General features: G+C 36.1%; 1 pseudogene; it reads right to left on the reverse strand.

Moving 5' to 3' along the window:
- Window positions 1–458: 458 nt before the first annotated feature.
- On the reverse strand, window positions 459–19387 carry LOC105089492 (uncharacterized protein C19orf44-like; annotated as a pseudogene).
- Between the last annotated feature and the right edge of the window lie 4833 nt (window positions 19388–24220).

Genomic DNA, 24220 nt, shown 5'->3' on the forward strand with positions numbered 1-24220 from the left:
TTTTGAATATTAACGTATCTACATTATATGAATCAGTGTCGTTACAGTACTATAAACAGCAATGTTTTCATAATGGCTGCACCAAGCTACATTCCCACCTGGATGGGAATTTTTTTTTTTTTTTTAACAATTTCTTGTGGATTTTACTGTTTTGCCTTCAAATAAAGACTTTTTTAAAAGGATCTTTTTCTCTGTGCGTTTAAGTCAGAAGCGCTCAGACTGGGTAGGGAGGAGGCGCATCGTCAGCACAGACCTTGTCCGAGTTGCAGAGTCCGATCAGAAGCTCTGCCCTGGTGTCTCACACGGGAGTCCCCAGCGTGGACGCCTGGCCCTGGGTCCTCATTAGTAACGGGGCTGCGCACCCCTGCCATCCGCCCCTGCTCGTGGGAAGGCCAGCATCCGGCCAGGTGGCGCCGCTCCGTGAGGTCTGGCATCCTCTGTCCCACCATGAGTGGTGGCTACTCCACCCGGGGTTCCATTGACAGAGGCCTGGGGTGCATCCCCTCGGGTGCCAGGCACACTCCTGCAGTTTCCAGCTCCTTCTTCGCTTCCTCCAGGGCCTCCTGCATGGTCAGAGGGGCGGGCCTGTGCTGTGTGATGTACACTTTGAGTCTCCTCCAGGGTGTGGAAGTGGAACGAGCCCTGGTCCAGGCAGCGCAGGAGGCGTGCAGCTGCCGGCTGGCCTCGATGAACGGCTCCGTCGGGCTCAGCCGCTGCTCCAGCACGGGGTCGAGCATGCACGTGGCCGGGCTGTGCGCCGTGGGCGCCTGGATGGTGTCCGCGCCGACCACAAGGCTGGCGATGGGCGTGGGGTCCACGTGGGCGCCTCCCAGGGCCGGCCCGATGGCCGCCCCGCCGGCCGCCTCAGTCCGCTGGCAGGTGAAGGCGGGATCGAGGGTCTGCACGGCCGTCTCCCTCGCCAAGACTCTCGTCACAGCCCTGGCCTGCTTCTTCCAAGACTTGGGGTGGGTGGAGGAAGGTCTGTCTTCAGGCTCGCAGAGAATTCAGACAAAGTGGCCAGAGTTCTGTCGGGAGACTGCTTGGATCAGGCTAGAGACTCAGATGCTGTCAGGGTTGAGGGTGGGGGTGGGGGTTCAAAATCTGAGTAAGCCCACCTCACTGTGCTGGCCGTGGGTTCCTGAGATGCGGGACCCCAGGCCCTTGGTGTCCCCAGGCCCAGCGGACAAGGCTGATAGTTCACTCATGCACTCCAGATCTCGCTTCCAGATGGGGGTCCCCTGGGAAGGTAGTTTGGTGCAGCCATTATGAAAAACAGTATAGAGATTCCTTAAAAAACTAAAAATAAATATATTATATGTTCCAGCAATCCCGCTCCTGGTCATATGTCTGGAGGGAACTCTAATTGGAAAAGATACATACACCTCAATGTTCATAGCAGCACTGTTTACAATAGCCAGGACATGGAAACAACCTAAGTGTCCTTCAACAGATGACTAGATAAAGAAGTGAGATATATATATATATATATAATGGAATACTACTCAGCTATAAAAAAAGAATGAAATAATGCCATTTTCAGCAACATGGATGGACCTGGAGATTGTCGTCTAAGGGAAGTAAACCAGAAAGAGAAAGAAAAATACCAATTGATATCACTTATTTGTCGTACCTTAAAAAAAAGACATAAATGAACTTATTCAAAAAACAGAAACAGAGTCACAGACACAGAAAATAAACACGGTTATGACAGGGGTCAAAAGGGATAAATTAGGAGTTCAAGATTTGCAGATACCAACTACTATATATAAAATAGATAAAGAATAAGTTTCTCCTGTATAGCACAGGGAACTCTATGCAGTATCTTGTAATGTATAATGAAAATTTAAAAAGAATGTGAAAATAAATATATGTATGTATATGTATGACTGAAACATGCTGTACACCAGACATTGACACACATTGTATACTGACTGTACTTCAACCAAAAACAAATAACTCTTAAAAAAAAAAGTAATATTTAACATTTGTCAAAACCCAAAGAGTGCACAACACCAAGAGTAAACCTAATATAAACTATGGACTTTGCATGATAATAACTTGCCAATATAAGTTCCCTGATTGTTAAAAACGCACCACTCTGATGTTGGATATTGATAGCAGGGGAGGCTGTGCTTCCAGAGGTAGAAGACATACAGAAACTCTTTATTTTCCATTCAATTTTGCTGTGAACTTAAAACTCTAAATAAATAAAATCTATCAAAAAAGTTCAAATGAGAACGTGAGAAGAAATAATAGAAGAAAAAAGCAAGATCACTCAAAGCAATTATTTTAAGCAACCAAAAGAACAATACTATAGAAAAGTAATTTGAATACTGAGCAATTCAATGCAAATAATAAAGCTGTATCACCTGACTCCACTTGTCAGACTCAGATAAGATGGAAATTACCAGTGTGGACCAGTTCCCAAAGATCTCATGAAATATTTCTACACTGGGCAACATATTGAGTGAAAATGAAGCAAAGGAGAGAAATCCAAAAATAGAATTCTCCTGTCATGATCAGTCTTCAACTTTTTAAAACTCTACACTTAAAGCTCTACTCCTCTCTGCAGCCCTGTAGCATCCTTGGACTTATCGACCTGATCACTCTTTATCCTTGGAGTAAAAGAGATATGAAGTTAGTAGAATAGCATTTTGAAGAGTATTTGCTTCTAGAGGAACTGCAAGGCTTTCTTCCCTCTCCAAACACAAGCTCTGTCTAGCCTCCTACTCTGGTGAATCTGTTTAAACAATGTGCAGCTGAAGAATTTCTGTTTCCTTCTTCAACTCCTTTCCATTGCCCCTTAGCATCTTACAGTTTCAGTGGCCAGAAGGAAGAAACACACCTACTGAAAATACATTTTCTTCCCAAATTTTACAGCAGTATACTAAAGATGCCTCTCAAAGCCTCCTTTTCTCTCAACTCTGTGGTTTTCCCAGGGCAAAGTGTCTAACCAAGTAAAAGCCTATCACAATATCGCTGCACCCCTAATCACATGACATCTTCAAGATAAAGATACAGTCTACTGAGGCAAGCCTTGGGAAAGGACCACCTCATAAACATAACATATTCTGCTCTCTTGGCTCCTCATGCATATGACTCATTCCCAGCCCTCTGATTAAAAACTGGCTTTAACACTGAATAATACCTTTGAGCCAATGAAGGGTGGAGGAAATTAAGCCCTAAGATCTCATTAGACCCACATTTTGAAGTTGATAAACTAAAATCATACTGCTGGCTTCTCAAGAAGCATCCTTGTCATTTAAGTATGTGGTTTTCATAAATAAACTAATGTATTTAATCTACTTAATTAGAAATGTAAAATGTTTCATTTAGCTATGAATATGTCTAAATTTTATTTTGGCTCTTAAGAAAAAGCCAGTATATAAAATAAACTGCAGAATTATTTGCAGTTTTATTAAACAGTTAACCAAGTTTATTGGGTCTTGGGATAATTTTGCATAATCTTAATTTTCAGCTTTGTTTCTTCACATTTTTTCCAATAATTTTTCTGTATAAGACAATAAGCAAAATAAATTCAAAGGATGAGAATTTTTAAAATCATAATAGCTGTAGCATCATTCCTCATTTTGTATCTTCTACTAGAATAGAACACAACATACAGTATTGCATAGGTATAAATAGACTCATTTAATTTTTAATGAGCATATGTCTCCTAATTATCAACATATAATTAACTTAGTAAACATGAGGTGTCACAGTATTCATTAATATTTTTGATAAGAATGAAAAATTTAAATTATAAAGTATATATTCATATAGTGACAGATAATGATTTAATTGTTTTCATTAAATTTTCTGAGCACACTTTCATTTTTGAAGTTCGAACATATTTCTCTCCAAATATTCTTTAAGGAAAATAATGTGATGCTGTAATGTTTGATGTCTCTAATGAAGGAACACGTTGCTTCAGAAAAATCAGATTTGATCTGGGTTTCAACAACCCTTAGAACGCATTGATTTGTATGTGAGCTACACTTCAAAATCAACCCATGGGCTTCATTCTTGTGTGGTTGAGATCACCAGTGACACACTCAGCCTCTATGTTATTGCTCTTTTTGTACATAAAGATGAAAAGGGTTGAAATAAAGTGCTGGGAGTAAACTGTTTTTAGGAGGAAATGTGTAACTTTTTTTTAGCACTCTCTTTACTAACTTCAAAACAATAAATCACACAACTTAGTTTTTCATCTTCTGGGGTAAACGTGTGGCTTTCAACATTTTTTTCAGAGAAATTTAATTCACAACTTAGAAGGAAAACTTTTTCTTTCAATATTTTCATATTTTATTATTTTTATCTTAGAACATGGGACTAATCAGTTTTTACAGAAGGTTAGTGCTCATCCAATTTCATGGAGTTATTGGTTCATATCGCAGATATAAAAATGCAAGTGTTGGTTATTTCATCTTTTCTAAAAATACAAACCACTATAGGTCAAAGTAATGGCATTTGGCTTATCTCTCAAACACAAATATAACTTCAGGACTACTGATGCATTTAAGGAAAGAGGTGCCAATTCCTTATGTAAAATCCTAAAGTTATTACTGTTTTTTTTTATTGCATTCCATTTAAATTCAGTATTATCAACAGTCACCAGAATGCCATTCTTTAAATTAAGAAGTACAGATATTACTTCTATGATCCACAACTTTGAAGATAAATTCATTTACAAATTACTTAACATTGATAATAGGTACTTAAGATTCATTAATAAAATTACTCTAAATCATGTTTTATTAAATGCCCAATTACTTTTACTAATAATTTATATATAATACACAGTAGATTACTGTGTAATTGTTAAAAATTTAGTATGCATGCCACATTTGTACCAATAAACAAAACTTAATGTAATAATGATAATATAATAATAGCTATCTTTATTAGACACGTACTTTCTGCCCTTAATAATATGGTTTACATTGCCCATTGTGGTACATTGTTTTGGTTGCTTACATTTATTATTTTTTTGCCTCTGTTACTATGCTTTCCTGTAGGTGGAATATACCTTCTAATGCATCAATTCGGATTTGAACATGTGACTTTCTCTGGCTAATTGAACAGAGCATTTGTGTTTTTTTCCCCCAAATTTCTTGCCCTTGCTCTTCACTATAAGACTATCATCAACTAGGTAGTGACTACTGAATAAGCCCAGTTACTAAAGTAAGAAGATGAATGGAGCCCAGCTGAGTGGTAGCCATCATCTAAACTGAACAAGTAGTAAATATTTGGGTTTTTTTTTAAGTCCCTGATATTTGGACTGATTGTAGTTCCAGCAAAATCTAAATAACACACAAACAAAAAGTTTTGTTATATATAACAAAAATATCTAAAATATGTGTCAGTAAATTTGGAGTAAGCATTGAGGTAAATGTTGTACGATGCTGATAAAACTGTAATAACTTGAAATATAAAAAATATACCTAATGAACTTGCAGCCTTGGACATAGAGTTTCTTTTTTTTTTAAAGATGTGAGAATGAGTTGGTTCTCATTAGCTGCACTTGATATGCTTCTACAAGAAAGAGATTAGTAAGAAAATAATTGACTTGTTTATGAGCAGGAATAGAAGCTCCAGTGGAAAAATCTAGGATTTATGAGCCTTTTCAGACTTGAAAGCTGCATCCATTTTTCCTTCCCAGTTAGAAAAATATTCAGTGACATAGTCTCAGGACAAAATTCAAACCATGGCGTGGCCGGAGGACAAATATTCAGTCAAGAGTGTAACCTCCAAATCCTCTAATAAGGTCTGTAAACATGGCTTCAAAAATATTTTGGATGGACAAAATGGCTCAGTGTAAAAAGAACAATGGTGCTGTCTCACAGAAGCTAGGTAAGTTTCTAAGACATATACCTTAGTCTAGAAAGATAAAGATGTCTCAAAGCTATTGGTATCGCTATTGGCACATGGAGGTAATTTAAATCAAATAGAGAAAAATCACAAAAGTATCTTAAGTGCTACCAGGTTGGATTTAAAAGAGATTGTGACTAAGATTTAAAACAACCCTTGAACATCCAACTTCCTAACAGCAGGAAGCAGACTGGAAAAGCCATTCAGGGACTAAGGAGGGCATATTCTCCTAAACTCTCTTCAGGTGGGCAAAGATACTAGCAGGAAAAAAACCAACCCAACAAACAAAAAACCTCCCAGAGGGAGGGAAGAATCCATGGAGAACAATGAACTGGGAGCTACTGTCAAAGGTATAATCAAGGATCATTCCTCATCCCAAAGTAGGAAGTCATTTTAACCAGTGCTCTAGAATTTCAGAATTCCTAAGGACCAATTTATTACTTCCCTTTCCAAATGGGAGTATTTGTTGATGTTTACGTCACTGTTCAAAATCACATGTTTGATGTACAAGACACATAAACTAAAAGAATCCAAATCTTATGAATACAATGTAGATCAAGATCCCAGACTTTGAGGCTGAAGCAGTGATTAGACAACAGTTTTGAGGTGTCTTGTGAAGAGGGTGAATACACTCTTTTTGTGTGTCAAAAAATAGTAGATATCTGTAAACAAGAGTGTAGCCTGTGGTAGAAACTACTAATTGCTACCAAACCCTTTTCTACTTTTTCCATGTTTCTGTGTAGGTGATGTCTCCTCTCTGCCCCTTTGGACTTGTCCATACAACTTGCTTTGGCCAACAAATGTGGGCAGTTAAGAATGATGCCAACTTCCAGCAAAAGTATATGTGGTTGACTGCATCTCCCTTGCATCTGCCCTCACCATGAGAAAAACACAACCTAGGCAGTGGCTACTCATGGAGTCTGGGGCCAGGATTGAGGGTTGAGGAGATATATGAAACCTAGCAATGCCCAAAGGAGTCACAGATGATCTGTATCCCTCAGTAACACAAACAAGATATGTTAACTTTTTTGAATCTGTTGTGATCTTTGAGTTGTATGGGATTTTTGCACCAAAGACTCATTGATAAACATGTATTGTTTGCTTTAAATTGTGTAACATTATGAGCTACATATTGTTATATATTTTTACAAATGAGTTATCTGAAGCTTAGAGAGAATAAGTAAAAACAAAATTATTGAAATGTGTATAGTTGTTAAGAAGTAGAGTTTCATATTCAATTCTAATTCCAAATCCTCACTCATTCTAATAGTCCATACTTCTATTCCCTGTCAGTGCCATAGTTAAATGTTGGCTTTCTAATTAAAAGTAGCATTTTTATGTCTTCTGAAGTTAGGGTATAAATAATAATCTATAGAATTTTCTTTTTAAATAACCATATAACACTTATTTTGGTACCAGGAGAACATTATGATCTGTAAATCTGATGCCTTGGATCATACTAAATTTAAGCATACATTGTTTTCAACCAACATTGGAAAGGCAGAAGTCTCAACTATACTAAATATACCCAGAGAAACTAGTCTACTCAATTAATGTGAACAACAAGCAAAATCCATCTAGAGCTTTAATGAGTTTCCTTTAGTTGACAAAGTCAACAATCAAACTTCAGTGAAACTGGGAAAGAGAAGAACCATCAATGTACAAGGTCTACAGGAGTTTAACATGTTATTTAGTCTAAACCCTTCATTTTATAGAAAAAGAAATTGAGGAACTGTGCCCCATGTGATTGCCTGAAGGTCACAAAGTAGCAAAAGCATATGAAGTTGCTCCTTAAAATGCAGAGTTTTCAAGGATTGGAGAATTTAGAAATGTTTACATGTCAAGTGGCTTTCTGAATTGGCTCTGAGTCAGCATGACACTTTGTCATATTGAATAAGAAAATCACAAACAGATGACTAGCTTGCAAAATACATTTCTTTTGCAGACAGGTACTTGGCAACTGGAAAAGATGAGTAGTGATTTGAAACACTGACTCTTTAATATCAGAGGTCACTAAGTGATCATGAATGAGGAAGGTGACAGAATAATATTGATAGCTTTTCTGACTTAGTATACCTGCCAAATATCAGAATTCTTGATGGTGACACAGTCTGTCTCTCTTAGGTAAACTTAATTAACAATCACACCATTAATCTTGAAAACATAGATGAAAGTTCTTTGAACATTGATTATAGCTAAAAACAACTGACTTTTTCACTGTAAATCTTCTATGACTTTGACTCATTGAATGATTTGGAAAAAAGTATCATCACTGACAAAGGAAAAGGAAACACAGGTTAAGATGAATGACTGAAGTCATAAAGGAGAACAACTAGGCCTTAATTAATTTTAGGATTTACTTTTTATGGGGTCAGATGGCTAATCTCAGACAGCACCCAAAAGCCCTTTTCTCAATATGGCATCATACTTGTTTTTTCAGAAAAGTGCATTAGCACCTCTGTAGATCATGAGCAGAGGCAAATAGTTTATAAAATGAATTACAATTCCAAATATAAATATATTCAAGTTTATCTTGAGATTACATACTAGAATATGATTCACCCTATGAGCCATTTAGTTCCTAACTTGTCGTTCTTCAACAATCAACTCTCATTCTTTGATAAGTGTTTTTTCTCACAATTATGCAATAATGACTCAATCCATTCAAACTCTAACTTCTGTGATTTGCACGTCCAAGCTTGGAATTTCATTTACTCACTTTGATCAATTGCTACAGCATGCCTAGTCCAAAGGGGGTACATCTTTTGACATGTTGATTAAATGGCTAATAATAATGACAAAGATGATGATAATGAGGAGAAGGAGGATAATATATTCCTCAGTTGCTTTTAGAACAACCTCCATTTTTATTTTCAAAATAATTTCATGAGTCATAAAAGTGAATCAAAATTATATATTTATAGAAAATTCAAGCAGAAAAATCAACTTTTCAAAATCTCTTAAACCAAATAGGTTGATTTTGCACAGTGTTCTTGAGGAATTTCCCCAAAAGATTTTTCTTTAAAATTCTTGAAATATTTTATTTTATTTTATTTCTATTACTGCAGCTTCCTCAAAGAAGACTGAAATGGCTGTGTATGCCTACACTAAAAAAGAAAGATCTTGAATTCACCTAAGCTCACACCTTAAGAAACTAGAAAAAGATGAGTAGAAAAGACCCAAAGGAAAAAAAAAACAAAAAACAAAAAACAAAATAAAACAAAAAAACAGAAAAAAAAAGACCCAAAGCTAGCAAAGGAAAGAAACAATACAAATTAGTGTGAAGATAAATAAAATAGAAAATAGAAGAGCAATAGAGAAAATCAATGAAATTAAAAGTTAGTTCTTTGAAAAACATCAACAAATTTCGCACAGTTTTAGCTAGACTGATGAAGATTAAAAGAAAGAAGATACAAATAACTAAAATCAGAATTAAAACTGGGGACATTACTACTAACATTGCAGAAATGAAAATAATTATGAGAACAATTATATGTTAACTACATTATTAAACTACCATGCACCAACAAGTTAGGTAATATAGGAGAAATGGACAAATTCCTTGAAACACAGAAATTATCTAAACCAATACCTATGACAAGAACCTCTCCAGAAAGAAATATTCTGGGTCAGATGTGCTCACAAATAAATTCTACAACAACTTAAGGAAGAATTAAAACATATTTTTCTCAAACTGTTGCAAAAAATAGAAGAAAATGAATCACTTTCTAACTCATTCTATGATTCCAAGTCAGATAATAACATTATGAGGAAAAAAATTACAATAGGAAGACTTAAACATTGTTGAGATGTTAATTCATTTGTCCCTCTGTATCCATGAATCTGTGGATATGGAGAGCCACCTTCTATTCAGAGTGATCTACAAGAGTAATGTGATTCTTATGAAAATTCCAACAGCTTTATTCACAGAGATACAAAACAGATTTTAAAATTCATATGGAGCTTCAAGGAGCCTCAAATTGCCAACAATTTTGAAAAAGGAGAATAAACTTGGAGGACTCACATTTCCGGACTTTGTGACTTACTACAAAGCTATGATACTTAAAACAGTATGGACAGATATAGACCAATGGAATATAAGAGAAAGCCCAGAAATAAACTCTTATATATATGACAATTGACTTTCTACAAGAGTGCTGAGACCATTCATTCATTCAGAGGAAAGGGCACTTTTAAACAAATAAATTGGGGGAAACGGGATATCCATATGCAAAAGAATGAAGCTGGACCCTTACTTTATACTAAATAGAAAAATTAACTCAAAATTGATCAGAAACTTAAACTTAAGGGCTAAAACTATAAAAGTTTGAGAAGAAAATATTGGAGAAAATGTCCATGACATTGGATTTGACAATTATTTCATGAATATGACACCAAAAGTATAGGCAAGAAAAGAAAAAAGAATAGACAAATTGGACTTCAAAAAAGTCCACATCAAAGGACACGCTCTAGAAAGTGGAAAAACAACCTTCAGAATGGAAAATGATTTTAAAAGCATGTAACTGATAAGAAATTAATATCTAGAATAATATCTTGACTATATAAGGAATATCTACAATCCAACAACAAAAATGTGCAAAGGATTTGAATAAATATTTCTCCAAAGAAGATATACAAATGGCCAATAAGTACATGAAAATATGCTCAAAATCATTAACTATTAAGGAAATGCAAGTCAAAATCACAGTACAATGACATTTCACACCTACTGCAATGGTTATTACTAAAAAAAGGGAAAAGAACAAATATCAGTGAGGATGTGAAGAAACTGAAACCTTCTGCATTGCTAGTGGAAATGTAAATGGTACAGCTACTGGGGAAAACAGTTTGATAGTTTTTCAAAAAGTTAAGCATAGAATTATCATACGACCCAGAAATTCCACTGCTAAGTATATATCCCAAAGAATTCAAAGCAGAGAATAGATGTCAGTATACCAATGTTCATAGCAGCATGATTCACAATAGTAGAAAGACTGAAACAATGGACAATTGTTTCTGTCGATAAATGGATAAATGAAATGGAGTGTATATACGCAATGGATTACTAATGAGCTGTAAAAATAATATAATTTTGATATATGCTGTAATGTGGATTAACTTTGAAAACATATATGAAAAAGCCAGACACAGAGAACAAATATTGTATGATTCTATATATATGAGGTATCTAGAACATGCAAATTCATAGAGACAGAAAGCAGAATAGAGGTTACCAGGAACTAAATTGTGGGGGGTCCTGAGGATGAGTAGTTACTGTTTAGTGGGTAGAATTTGTGTTGGAGATGTTGAAAAGGCTTTGAGGATAAAGAAGCTCATCTCTACTTAGACTGATTTTCTCCACCAAGTCTTTAATTGGAGTTAACAACTGATCTTGAGTATAAAGGATCCTTATCTTTGTCTTGCGAGATCGAAACTCGTGACACTGAAAGAAAACATATTTAACTACCTATTGTACCCAAATATAAATTTTATTATTATAGCTGAAAAATAGTTCAAGAAATCTTGTAGTCATAGTTGAGTTAGTAATTTTTCTGTGACCCAGCATCACCCTCATGTATTACTAACATTAGTGGGAAGACGCAGAAAATAGTCTGATAGTAACACAATCTGTAATTTCATAGTAACACTCTCATTTGACTCACATTCAATATGCACAGTCCTTCCAGGCCTTGGAAGTTCAACATAAGACTAACTTTATGTTTTGCTAACATGAATGGCATTGAAAGTCATGTTAAGGAGATAACATGAATATATAAGTTGAGCATATATACTGTGCCATCACTATATGGGTATGTGATTCTAATTTTTTTTTCATTTAAAATGCCATATTATATTTTAGAGATCATCACAGAAAATGTAAGAAGACATTATATAGGCATTATGAACGTTAAAAATAAAAGAACTGTAATTTTATTATTTTAACAAAAAATAATATTTTGCTAAGTAATATATAGTATCTTATAGGCATGTGTTAAAAGTAAGAAAATACAAGACATATTTGGATAAGTAAGTGAGAAGATATAAATGTTACTGTTAAAATGTGTTTTATTTAAAATTTAATTCATTATATACTTAAAACATCTTTATTTATGCTTCTATGCATTATGTCATTTAATATACAGCTTTACACATTTTTGAACTTTTGTAGGAGCTCTTATTCTTGTATTACATTTGTGTTTTCATCACTTACAGTCTTGTTATAGTAACTGTGTTGTCTATATATTTATTGTATGATTGTTAATGCGTCTAAAATTATGGTTTTGTAGACACAATACTGACTACATAACAGTTAATAAGCAAATAATTATTGATTTGAATTCATCACCTCTAACTCTACATTTCTAAATATTTACAAGGAATTCCCATTCTCCAAGGATGTAAGAAAATGTCAAGGTTACATAAATTTGAAAAAGGCTAATCTGGAATTGATTTTTAGATAATGAGGAAATATTGTACTTGTCAACGTTTTTAAAGGATTGAATTTTAAGGCATTGCTTTAATTTTGTTTAATCTGGATGTATGGAAATTTCTAGACATATAAATTTAGGTTACAGAATTTCTCCATTAGAAGTTACATCATGGTCATAATTTCTGTCATTTTCACTGTTATAGTCTCAGCACGCAAAAAATATTTAACCTGCTAGATGTTCAATATTTGTTTAACAAAAGATTTAAATATGTATTTAAGAGTAAAATGTCATGCTTCTTGTTTAAAAATAAATCAGAATTTTTTTCACAATAATAACCTCATAACTCTTCTGAGGAACACAGACCATAAAAAATTGGATACTCATACAGATATGCACATGTGCACACAAAAACACCCATCCTGAATGAAAATTCTGAGACAGTATCATATATCCTAAGTAAATATATAATTAATGATAGTTAAATCAAAATCCAATGCAATTTTGGGGGTACTTTATATTGTTGTAAATCTCAGGTAAAATTTTCTGATTGAAAATAACTGTTTAAACTCATTTACCCCTCCTTTTATTCCAAATCTCATTAAAATAAGAAAATGAATATTAAAAAAATAAGCTTAAAATTTGAAATGCTGAAAAAGTAAAAGGAAACCACAAGTGGTATCCAATACTGAAGATTTCAGGTAAATATGAATCATATGAATTGACAGAGAAACTCACCAGAACTGAAAAATTAATTTTAAAGGCAATAGAATAGATATCTAAAACAATTTAAGTTTTCCAGAAGAAACATTGAATTTCAAGATCAAGTCAACCCAGTGCTAGACAAGGACTGGACCACTTGTGGTAGACTGGAACGAAGCCAGCTATTGCTTGACAATGTGAGAGGATGACTTGGCTACTGGTCAACAAGTAAATAGCAATAGTGTGGGTAGTTGTGGTTAAGAACACTGTCGCCACAGCCAAAATGTGGGATTGAGTATAAAATCTTCCACTTGTAACTATGTAAACTTGGGCAAGTTTTAAAAACTTTATAAATTTCAACTTCCCTTTGGTACATGAGGGATGATAGTTGCTCTTATAGAGAGTTATTGTGAGGATTGAAAGTGATAATATATGCAAAGTGATTAGAATGCTGCTGTGGATATAGTAAGTACAGTGTTAGTGTTTGCTCATGTTATTCTAATGTGATCTTAAATTAAACCACAAGGATGGCTCTCTGAAGTCAGAATTCTGACATGGAACACATTCTGACTGATCTCTTGAAAGAGAGACTCGTGATAGAATACCGAGTAACACAGGACTGTGAGACAGAAAGAAATCCCCATCACCCAGAACAGCCGTCTACACACCTTGCCCCAGTTGTGCAAGGCCCTCCCCCAGTGTTAGAAACAAGCCTCTGTCCTGAACACCTAAACTTCACTGAATGGTGAGTAGGAATCCCCACTTATTCTGATTTTCATTCATACATTCCAACTACAAACACTGTTCTGCCAGTACAATAATTTACATATAGAACAGGTAATTAAGAATAAAGATTTTAGTATAGTCTTCACAAAGAAAGTGAAACTCCAAACACAATGAACAGAAAATCAACCACCCAAAGACACAAAAGTGGAGAAAATAGAGCTATTTGTATTATGCTACTGTAAAAAAAACATTTTTAAAGGAACGAATAGTAGATTTGACCCAGTTAAATATAAGATTAATGAGATAAAAGAAAGGAATCTGTTATTTTTCTTGATTCTCAAAGGAAAAATAAATATAAAATAGGAAAATTATACAATATAATGAATATCTTCAAGAATTCCAACTGTTCTTTAATAGAAAACAAAAGAATAGAATTGAAAGAATGGATGGAGAAATTCATCAATCTAATGAAAGAAAAGATTCTAGAATGAAAGCTTAAGTCTTTGCATGGAAAACCATCATTGAGTGACATTCTGAATTAATGAAAGAAATATTAGAAATATAGAATTGTAGATCCATCCTGCTGTAACTGTGAAACCAAGGATTAAAATGAAAGAAAACAAACAAAAATTTTAAATTCTTTCAGGAAGAATGAGGGAATTTAGTTTCTAAAGCCAAGTCTCAGCCAACTACAACTATGACCCATAGGCACCCTGTTTTTGTAAATAAAATTCCCTCAGACACAGACACACTCATTCATTTACCTATTGTCTTTGGCTCCTTTCATATGACAAAGACAGACGTGAGTAGTTGCAATAGATGTCATTCCACCACACAGCCTCACAAGTTTACTATTTGACTCTTTGTAGGAAAAGTTTACTTACCCTGCTCTAAGGGAAGAGAAGTTATCAGCTGTGAGGAGAGACATTAGAAGGCAACAAAGGAAGGCCCCCAAGCTCTGTAGGAAGTTTTGAGACTGATGTAAGAGAAATGCAATGTAACTCTGAAATACATAAGGGAAAACTGACAAATCCATAATCAACTTAGAGAACGTTAATATATAACTTCCAGGTATCAAAAGAGATCACAGGGAAAACAGGTAAAGATAGAGTAGATGTAAACATTACATATTTTTATCAAAGCAAAAATCAGAACTCTAGACAAATTAATAAACCCAAAAGCTATCTCTTTGAAAAGAGTATTTAAGTAGACAATCCTCTAGAAAGATCTAAGAATGAGGAAGAAATATCAAATACTAAGTACTAATTATCAAACCCTGATAAAAATTTTTATGCAGTATTGTAGTAAATATTGTCATATTTTGGCAGAATTGCATGCAATCCCTTTGTAAGAGTGCCTACATTTCCCTTCTTGGAATCACTTTTTCTTTACTCAGTGAAGATTTGTTAGTTTCCTTTTTTTCCTGTTTTTTATTTGTTTGTTTGTTTGTTTTTAGTTTGTATACTAATTGGGGTGAAAAATAACACCAGCAGACATCTGACTCTTAATACAATGACTATTCATAAATTCTTTCTGCTCTTCAAATCAGAGGTGCATCCAAAAAAATCTAAGTAAACTCACTGAGATAGGTCACTATCAGAATTCTCTGGTCAGACTTCAGAGTTTCTCTTAGATTCAGTTCTGACATGGGCTCTTGGCACACTAGGATTGATATTGATCTCCTAACTCCTTCCAAAGTACTGATATCATGAGAACACAGTATTATCAAGGACTTCAGCCATCTGGCCCAAACCAGCTTTATTCTATTTTCCTCTCAACCCCCATTTCTAGGGAAAGTGACCTTTTCTTCTCTCACTGTATTCCTTGGAAAAGTTCACAAAATGACTAGATTTGTATGACTTTCTAGTGATGCTTGGACCTCTACAAATATGTAGTCGATTCTGCTTATACCAGAACTGTGTTGGCAGACAGAGCCCCTAAATTAATAGAACCACCAATGTGTGAGTCCTCACTGCAGGCTGTGAGAGAATTTGCAGCAGAGGTAAAAATGATGCAGGAAAAATGGATGTGGAATTTGAGGAGGGCCATGTCCCAGGCTTTGGCTGAGCCCCTGGGACGTGCCCTGCCAAGTGTGGGTCCTTGGCTTCGTGCAGGGAAGAATTCAAGAGCGAGCCACAGTTGAGTAAAGGTAGATTTATTTAGAGATACATCAAAAGATCAGAGAAAGGCCATGAGGTATGGTGGTTGGGTGCTCAGATTAGAGTAAAAGGTGTACACTGCATAGCCAGAGTGCGGGCCATCTCTGAAGAAGGGGAGAGAGAGGGCAGCCATAGTCTAATTAGCCTGGGGAAGGGGCTGGGATTCCCAGGCAGTTGGCCATTTCCCACCCTTTGACCTGTTGTGGCCAGCCTTGGGACTGCCACGGTGCCTGTGGGCATGTTAGTCACCACGTTAATATATAACAATGGGCGTATAATGAAGCTCAAGATCTACTAGAGTCAAATCTCCCACCACCTTGAGCCTCAAGGCCAAATGGGGGTTGAATCTTTCTAGTGTTAATTGCTGTGTTGAATTCCTTGAATGGTTGTGCCTTGCCCCCTTCCTGTCTCAAAAGGACAAGAGAAAAAGCTGTTTTATTTCTTAAAAGAAGAGGAAAGAAAGTGCTTGAGCATGGAGAAGGCAAGAAAAGCAGTCAAACAGGGAGCTGTCAGCCAAGATGACACAGTGCTAGAGACAGGTGCCGCTGTGGCTAGGGCCACGTGGACTCTTATGGGAGACTTCCACTACATTGTCCTCATTCTGGGTGTGCTAGAGCTAATCAGCTTTCTTTTCCATCCTTATATGGGCTTCTCTGGTTGTTGTTATGGCAATTGTCAACTGTCATGGTGCTGGTGGGTGTGTCATTTAGCATGCTAATGTTATAATGAGGCTCAGAGTCCACTGGGAGTCAAATCCTCCACCACCTTGGGCTTCACAGGTTCTAACCAACTCTCATTTCATCTCATTGCAGCTGCTTCCTGAAACATAGATAAATGTCATCAGTTTCTATTTGAATAAGGGCAGGTGTATGATCCTGGGGGCAATAGCCTTGGTAACAAAAAAGAAAGCTGCTTTTAATCAGAATGAGAGCAAGCTGGTGGACCCAGTGTATCCCAGGAAAAAGAAAAAAAAAATCTTATGTCTGAGAGACTTCAACTTTTCTATAAACAAGAGGCAGGGATTGGGAGAATCTTGGTTCTGGAAGAACTTAAAGATATTGTTATGTATGTTCCTTGAGAAGTGCCCTAAGTCTGCACTATTGTTTCTTGACTGTTCCTGTCTGTTTCTTCATTCCTTCACTTCCCTGATTAGCAACTGTTTGAATCTGCCCTTTGGAGCTTAGAGGAGGTAAAGGAGGCTGAATGAAGCCTCGTTCCTTAAAACAAGAAACAGGGGACAAAGAAAGGATTTGTACCAGAGAGGACCCCATAGGGGCCTGCTCTATATCAGAACCAATGTCCTTAACATTACCTGGTTCACATAGATTGGCTCTATCTATGCCCCCATTTGGACCCATTATCAGTGCCCTTGTTACTGAACAAAAGTTTATGTGCCCAACACACAGTGAGGCCAAAAAACCCAAAATGTTAGAGATTGGAGTAGAGACAGGTTTACTGCAGGGGCAAGCAAAGAACAGGTGGCTCATGCTCCAAAAACCTGAACTCCCTGATTTTTGGGAAGAAGGTTTTTTTGTTTGTTTGTTTTTATATATATATTTTATTGAAGTATAGTCAGTTTACAATGTTGTGTCAATTTCTGGTGCACAGCATAATGCTTCAGTCATGCATGAACATACATATATTCATTTTCATATTGTTTTTCACCATAGATTGCTACAAGATATTGAATATAGTTCCCTGTGCTATACAGTATGAACTTCTTGTTTATCTATTTTATATATATTAGTTAGCATCTGCAAATCTCAAACTCCCAATTTATCCATTTCCACCTCTTCCTACCCTGGTAACCATAAGTTTGTTTTCTATGTCTGTGAGTCTGTTTCCATTTTGTAAATAAGTTCATTTGCTTTTTTATTTATTTATTTTTCAGATTCCATACATAAGTGATATTATGTGGTATTCTTCTTTCTCTTTCTGGCATACTTCACTTAGAATGACAATCTCTCTGTATTTTGCTGCAAATCAACATGATGCACCTCAACCACAAAAGAAAGGACAAAAATCATACGATTATCTCAATAGATACAGAATAAGCATTTGATAAAATTCAACACTCATTTATGATAAAAACTCTAATCAAAGTAGGTATGGAGGGGACATATCTTAACATAATAAAAGCTATTTGACAAACCTACAGCCAGCATAACACTCAATGGTGAAAAGTTGAAAGCCTTCCCCTTAAAATCTGGAACAAGACAAGGATGCCCACTCTCACCACTTCTATTCAATATAGTATTGGAATTTCTAGCCTTAGAAATTAGAAAGAAAAAGAAATAAAAGGGATTCAAATTGGAAGAGAAGAGATAAAATTGTCATTGTATGGGAAGAAGTTTTTAAATGCAAAATTTGGGGTGAGGGCTGCAGGGTGTGTGGCTTTCTCCTAATTGGCTGGTGGTGAGGTAACAGGGCAGTGTTCCAGAAATCTTGTGTTCAGCCTGAAGTTACCATTCTCCAAGGGGTGTGGGGGGTTGGGGGCTTAGTTCCTGCAAAAGAACTCAAAGGTATTGTTACGTATATTCCTTGAGGAAGAAACGGAACCCTGCCCCAAGGCAGCATTATTGTTTCTTGACTGTCTCTACCTTGCTTCTGCATTCCCTCCATCCCCTGATTAACAATTGTTTGAATCTGCCCTTTGGAACTCAAGGAAGGTCAAGAAAGCTTAATGAAGGCTGTTTCCTACAAACAAGATATGGGGGTACCAAAAGCATCTGTACCAGGGAAGACCCTACAGCGTCCTTCTCCATTTCACCCTCCTGAGGCTATTACTCTGCTCCAATTTCCTGAGTCTCTGCTTTTTCTTCCCCCAACTCTGCTCTCTGCCACACTTGGCCTTGGCCCTCAGTGACTCCTGACATCCCAAAAGACTGATGTTACTACATATTGTGATCTCAAGTCAATCCTTTGCTGCATGCCAATCTTGACAGAAGTATATGGTGGAAAGGCAGGGGGTGGGGCTATATCTTTACTGATTGCCTCTGTTATTTGAATTAAAACTTTTCCCTTAGGCTAACTTACACAATTAAAAATGAGTTGGATGAAATATTGAATTGTGAAATTTAATTCTATTTTTTTTTTTAGAGTTTTCTAATTTTTAAGAAAATAGATCCTTCCTAAAAGTTGATTTCTGTAGATTGAAAGCTGGTATCAAGACTATAAACAAATGATGCATATGGAGCCTCAACTTACAGATCTAACAAATCTAAGTTTTTTTTTCTTAGCATTTTTATTAATATTTTAGTAGATGAGATTTATAGTACATTATCATGTACCATAGGCAATATTGAAGTAGAAGGTGTTTCAAGCAATGTAAAGGAAAAGCATTAGGCAGTTAGATGAGTGGGGGCACTGGGCAGATAAGGTGAAGGAGAGGGAGAGGGGTCCAGAAGATGGTGATACACCCACCTGCAGTATAAGGGGCTTTACTTTCTCTAAATTAGTGCCAGCAAGATACTGATTAGAACCTGACAGCCGCAACTGCATGTTAGTGATAAAGACCTAACCAGACATGACCCATAGCTCATTGTAACATAATTAGCATTGCAGTTTAAGTCCCCTCATAGGTTTTTCTGTGTGCATCATAGGTAAGGGAATGTGCAAAAGGGGACAAACATGACTCCACTCCTGGGGCAAGAGCCATCAATCAAGAGACCACCTCTAAGTGAGGATATAAGAGAAGGGACAAACAAAGACCACTGCTGTCCTCCCTCTGATCAGCCTGCCTTCCACTCCTGGAGGTGTACTTTCATTTTGCCAATAAAATCTTTAAATTCTTTCACTACACAACATCTTCATCTCCTGCCTGGATTCTTCTCTTTTGGACAATGCAAGAACTGAGGCTATTTCCCTTCCCCTGTTGGGGTAACAAAAGGAAAAAATAGGGGACATGGTGTGTAAATCAAAGCGGGTAAAAACAAGAAACTGATAAAATTAGGTAAAAGGCTATAAACTTTTGTTTTAAGAAGAATATAGAAGTAAGCACTACTGAAAAGCATGGGATTGGATATGGCTTATAGAAAAATGTGGTGTGATTTATAATTTTTATTATAATTAAACTAACAAGCTTGCATCTATTATACTTGGACTGGCACAGTGCTACATTTTTTATCTGCATTATCTTGTCTATTCCTTATAGTAGCCATAAATAATATCTACTTTAAACTCTACTATGAAGTCACATGACTATAAAAAGATGAAACCTGATTTTGAATTCTGATGGTCTGAAAACAGAGTCCATGTATTCAACAACCATTTAAATATCTTCAGTGATCTACTAGACCCTTTATAGGAATCATGATTAATTCTTCTATGAAAGTAAATCAGAGTTTCATATCTGTTGTGCTCCAAATGGTTTTAAGTATGCAGCAATTTGTTGTAACCTCTCTATCCTTGGGTGAACTTGAAGGGAGCTAGATTTACCAGAACCCCTGGACCTGCTTTCTGTCAATGAGAAGTAGTCCATGGAAAGCAGAGCATGGTGCAGGCAGACAGATACTCTGTAACCTTCACCGGCAGTGAGCAGGATAAGTACTTGCTGGTCATCCTTAATGCCAATGCTGATCACGGCCAAGAAGATGCTGTATTATGTGGACATTATTCTTTAACAGTCAGATGCAGAATTCACTGCTGTCCATTGTCCACAAAGAACTGGTGATGTTGCTAAAGGGGTTTGGGTTTCAGAGTCTGTAGAACAGAGAGGATGGCCCAAGGGAGAGCCACAGTGGGGTGAAGGAATAAGAAGGAGAGCTGTCACATCACAGGCACAACTTGGGGGTGGGGCACCTTCGAATCTCTCTTTAATTATTATGGTAGATTGAAGACAGCTACAAATTCTTTGACTCTTCTCCCATTGAGAGGTGGGCTCTCTGCTCCCTCTCCTTAGTTCTGGATGACTTTGTGACTGCTTCATCAATAGTTTGGAACAGAAATGATCCTCAGCTTTTGAGCCTAGGAAATAAAAGACTAAACTTCCTTTTCCTGTCTCTCGGAATGTTAGCTCTTGGAATCCACTCACCTTGCTATGGGAAACCTAAGGAACCTTGTGAAGAAGTCCACATGGGACTAAACCAAGGCTCTTGGCTGAGGGGACATGGATAATCTCCCAGCTAGAAGCTAGCACCAAACTGTCAGCCGTGTGAATGATCCTTCCTGAAAATGGATTCTCTAATCCCCACAAAGCTATCCCAGCTGACACTACTTAGAGACAAAATGAGCCATCCTGCTGAGCCCTGCCAAAATTTCAGATCTGTGAGAAAACCTAACAGATATTGTTGCTTTAGGTCATAAAATTTAAGAATGGCTTTTTATGTAGCAATAGATAACTTGAAGGAATAGTGCCATCTTAACTTGCTCCAGAATAATTAATTGCTCAGAAAGTGAAAAAAAAATTCTGCGAATAAAAACTTTATCTTACTTTGAAATTATTTACATCAAAAGTTTAGTTATATTCAAAATATATCCACATTATAACAATAAATTTAATAGTATAGTCATTAATATAAGAAGACAAATCTTTAAATATAATTCAATTGTACATTTTTAAATGGTTCTAAAGGAATTTACATTTCTTCACCATTTGTGAAAAATTCTGTGTTGATGACAACTAACAATATTTTGAAAAGGTTATTATAGAAATTTAATCAAGCTTAAGACTTGGAAAAAATGCTCATGTTTATATGTCAAGTTCAAGTTCTTCATGAAACTATTTGGAAGTACTAGTATTGAATCTGATACTTCTGTATTATTCTAATTAATATAAAGATTTTTTTTTTACCAAGCCCCATATAAACACCTACAAATTACCTCCAGTTTAATCCTTTATATCTTTATATCATATATAGAAAAATTTGCAAAGTACTAATGGAAAAAAAGAATACTGTCTTCTTTTAAGGCTTAGGAAATAAATACAAAAAATTTAAGTGCTTTGCCTCAGATCACACAAACGGTAAGCTATAGAAAGAACGTGAGGTCAAGTCTGTTTTTAAATTCTAAGCCAGTGCCTTTTCTAATATATTTCTCCCTCTTGAATAATTTAGCTTTGAGGAATTCTTTAGAGCCTTACAGTAGTATTTAATAATATGGGCATACTACTAGATTTGAACAGCTCATGCATTGAAATTGAAAATGATTATAATATGGGCATTTTATCTTGTTAAGCCTAGATTTAGACAGGACTTTGCAGATTTAGCAACACCCTGCTACAGATAGACTTGATACTCAGCAGGCTGGGGAGGATTTGCCTCAAGTTCAGTTTTGATCAAAGTCAGTTGCAAACATATTCAATTCAGAAATGTAAGGTAAATCCACAAGGTAATGCCTCTGAGTTTACACTGTTAAGTCCTGGATTGAAACAGCTTTTGTGTGAGCTTTGTTAACCTTAACAAATAGTATTTATTCTGAGTATGCCAAAGAAACAAACAAAAACTTGGTGCATGTTTCTATGACTTTACAAAGGGATTATAAAATATGAAAAAATTACATCTTCTATTTTCCTTTTCTTAAAAGCTTCAGTTAATTATGAGAGTCAGTGCTGCTAGTGGTAGCTACATTAAGAAAGAGAAACTGAATTCTCATACATAATCATTTTTAAACAGTTTTGGAAATGCTGTGTTTTTATAGCTTTATTGCCTTCCTATTAGGCCAATTTGAAGTTGCTGCTAATAGTGGTAGCGATGCAGGAAAAAGGATGTGGGGCATGAGGAGGGACATGTCCCAGGTCTCGGTTGAGTCCCTGGGATGTGCCCTACCAAGCATGGGTCCTTGGCTTCATGCAGGAAGGAATTCAAGAGCAAGCCACAGTTGAGTAAAGGTAGATTTATTTAGAGAGATACATTGAAAGGCAAGAAAAAGGCCACAAGTTATGGGGGTTGGGTGCTCAGATTAGAGTAAAAGTAGGTACACACTCCATAGACAGAGTGTGGGCTGTCTCTGAAGAGGGAGAGAGAGAAAGAAGGTGGCCACAAGGCGCTCTGTTGCCAGTTTTTATGGGCTCAGTGGCTTCATATGCTAATAAGTGGAAGGACCAGTCTAACTAGCCAGGGGAAGGGGCTAGGATTCCCAGAAATTTGGCCATTTCCCACTCTTTGACCTTTTGTGGCTAGCCTTGGGACTGTCATGGGTCCTGGGGACATGTTATTCACCATGCTAATGTATTACAATGGATGTATAATGAAGCTCATGATCTACTAAAAGTCAAACCTCCCATCATCTTGAGCCTCAAGGCCAACTAGGGGTTGAATCTTTCACCATTCTGGTGTTAATTGCTGTGTTGTTCCTTGAATGGCTGATCCCAGCCCCCTTCCTCTCTGAATAGTGTTTGTGTTCAAAGTATGGTTGTGTGTGTGTATGTGTTTTTGGATTTCATTTACTTGGCCTTTCTTTTATCTATAATTTTAAGAAATCCAAATAAGATTAATGAGTAATGAATAGTTTTCTAGTTATCACTAATAAAACATACAAATTATACATTAAAGAATGATTTGTGGGAGAACAGGATGGTGGTTGAGAAGTATACTACAGATTGAACTTTTAGGTTTCAAGGGCTCAGCAGAATCTAGTTGTCAAAGTTACTACCTCTACAGGGACTTCTCTGGAGAAGAGCCATGATCAGAGCATCTTTTGCTGGGAAGTAAAATCCTGAATAGGAGAGACTCCACCTCTCTCACTCTGGCACAAGCATAGCCTCCTTACATGGCAGGAAATCGCTCAACCCACTTTATAAAAATTCCTTCCTACTGGCTCTCTCTACTAAAGTCAAGTCTAGACTTCAAATATAATTAATAGGTAGAAGAATATCTTCATTATTATCTGGAAAAATTAATAGCTTTTATTGGTCTAAAAATTTCATGTATTGAACTGTGTCAAGTTTTATGAAGAAATGCATTGAGCTTTCATTAAACTGTCCTTGGAGAAAGAACACTGGCAACTTAATTAAAATTATTAGGCTTATGGTAAGAAACTGTATCTCATTTTTGATGCAAAAAATAATCTTTTAAGGATTGGAAATATTCTCTAGGTTTAGAGAAAAATAGTTTCAACAAGATGAGTGAAAATGAAAGGAATTTCATGATTACAATTGACCTAAAAGTCAAGAAAAAGATGTTTGGTGAAGGAAAAGAAAAAGCTGGACAGTGTACAATTGGTGGTAGGTAAATATCAACAAATATGTTATTCCAGAGACATATGACATCTTGTAGGGAGAAAGAATGACTTTATGACCTGAAAAGAGCAAACCACAAATCTTTTGCCCAGACAATAACTAGCCTGCAGTAGGGCAGGCAAAGAAGCCAGTCAGGTGGCATTAATAACACTAGATAA

This window comes from Camelus dromedarius, chromosome 30, assembly GCF_036321535.1.
Source record: "Camelus dromedarius isolate mCamDro1 chromosome 30, mCamDro1.pat, whole genome shotgun sequence".
Classification (NCBI taxonomy): domain Eukaryota; kingdom Metazoa; phylum Chordata; class Mammalia; order Artiodactyla; family Camelidae; genus Camelus; species Camelus dromedarius.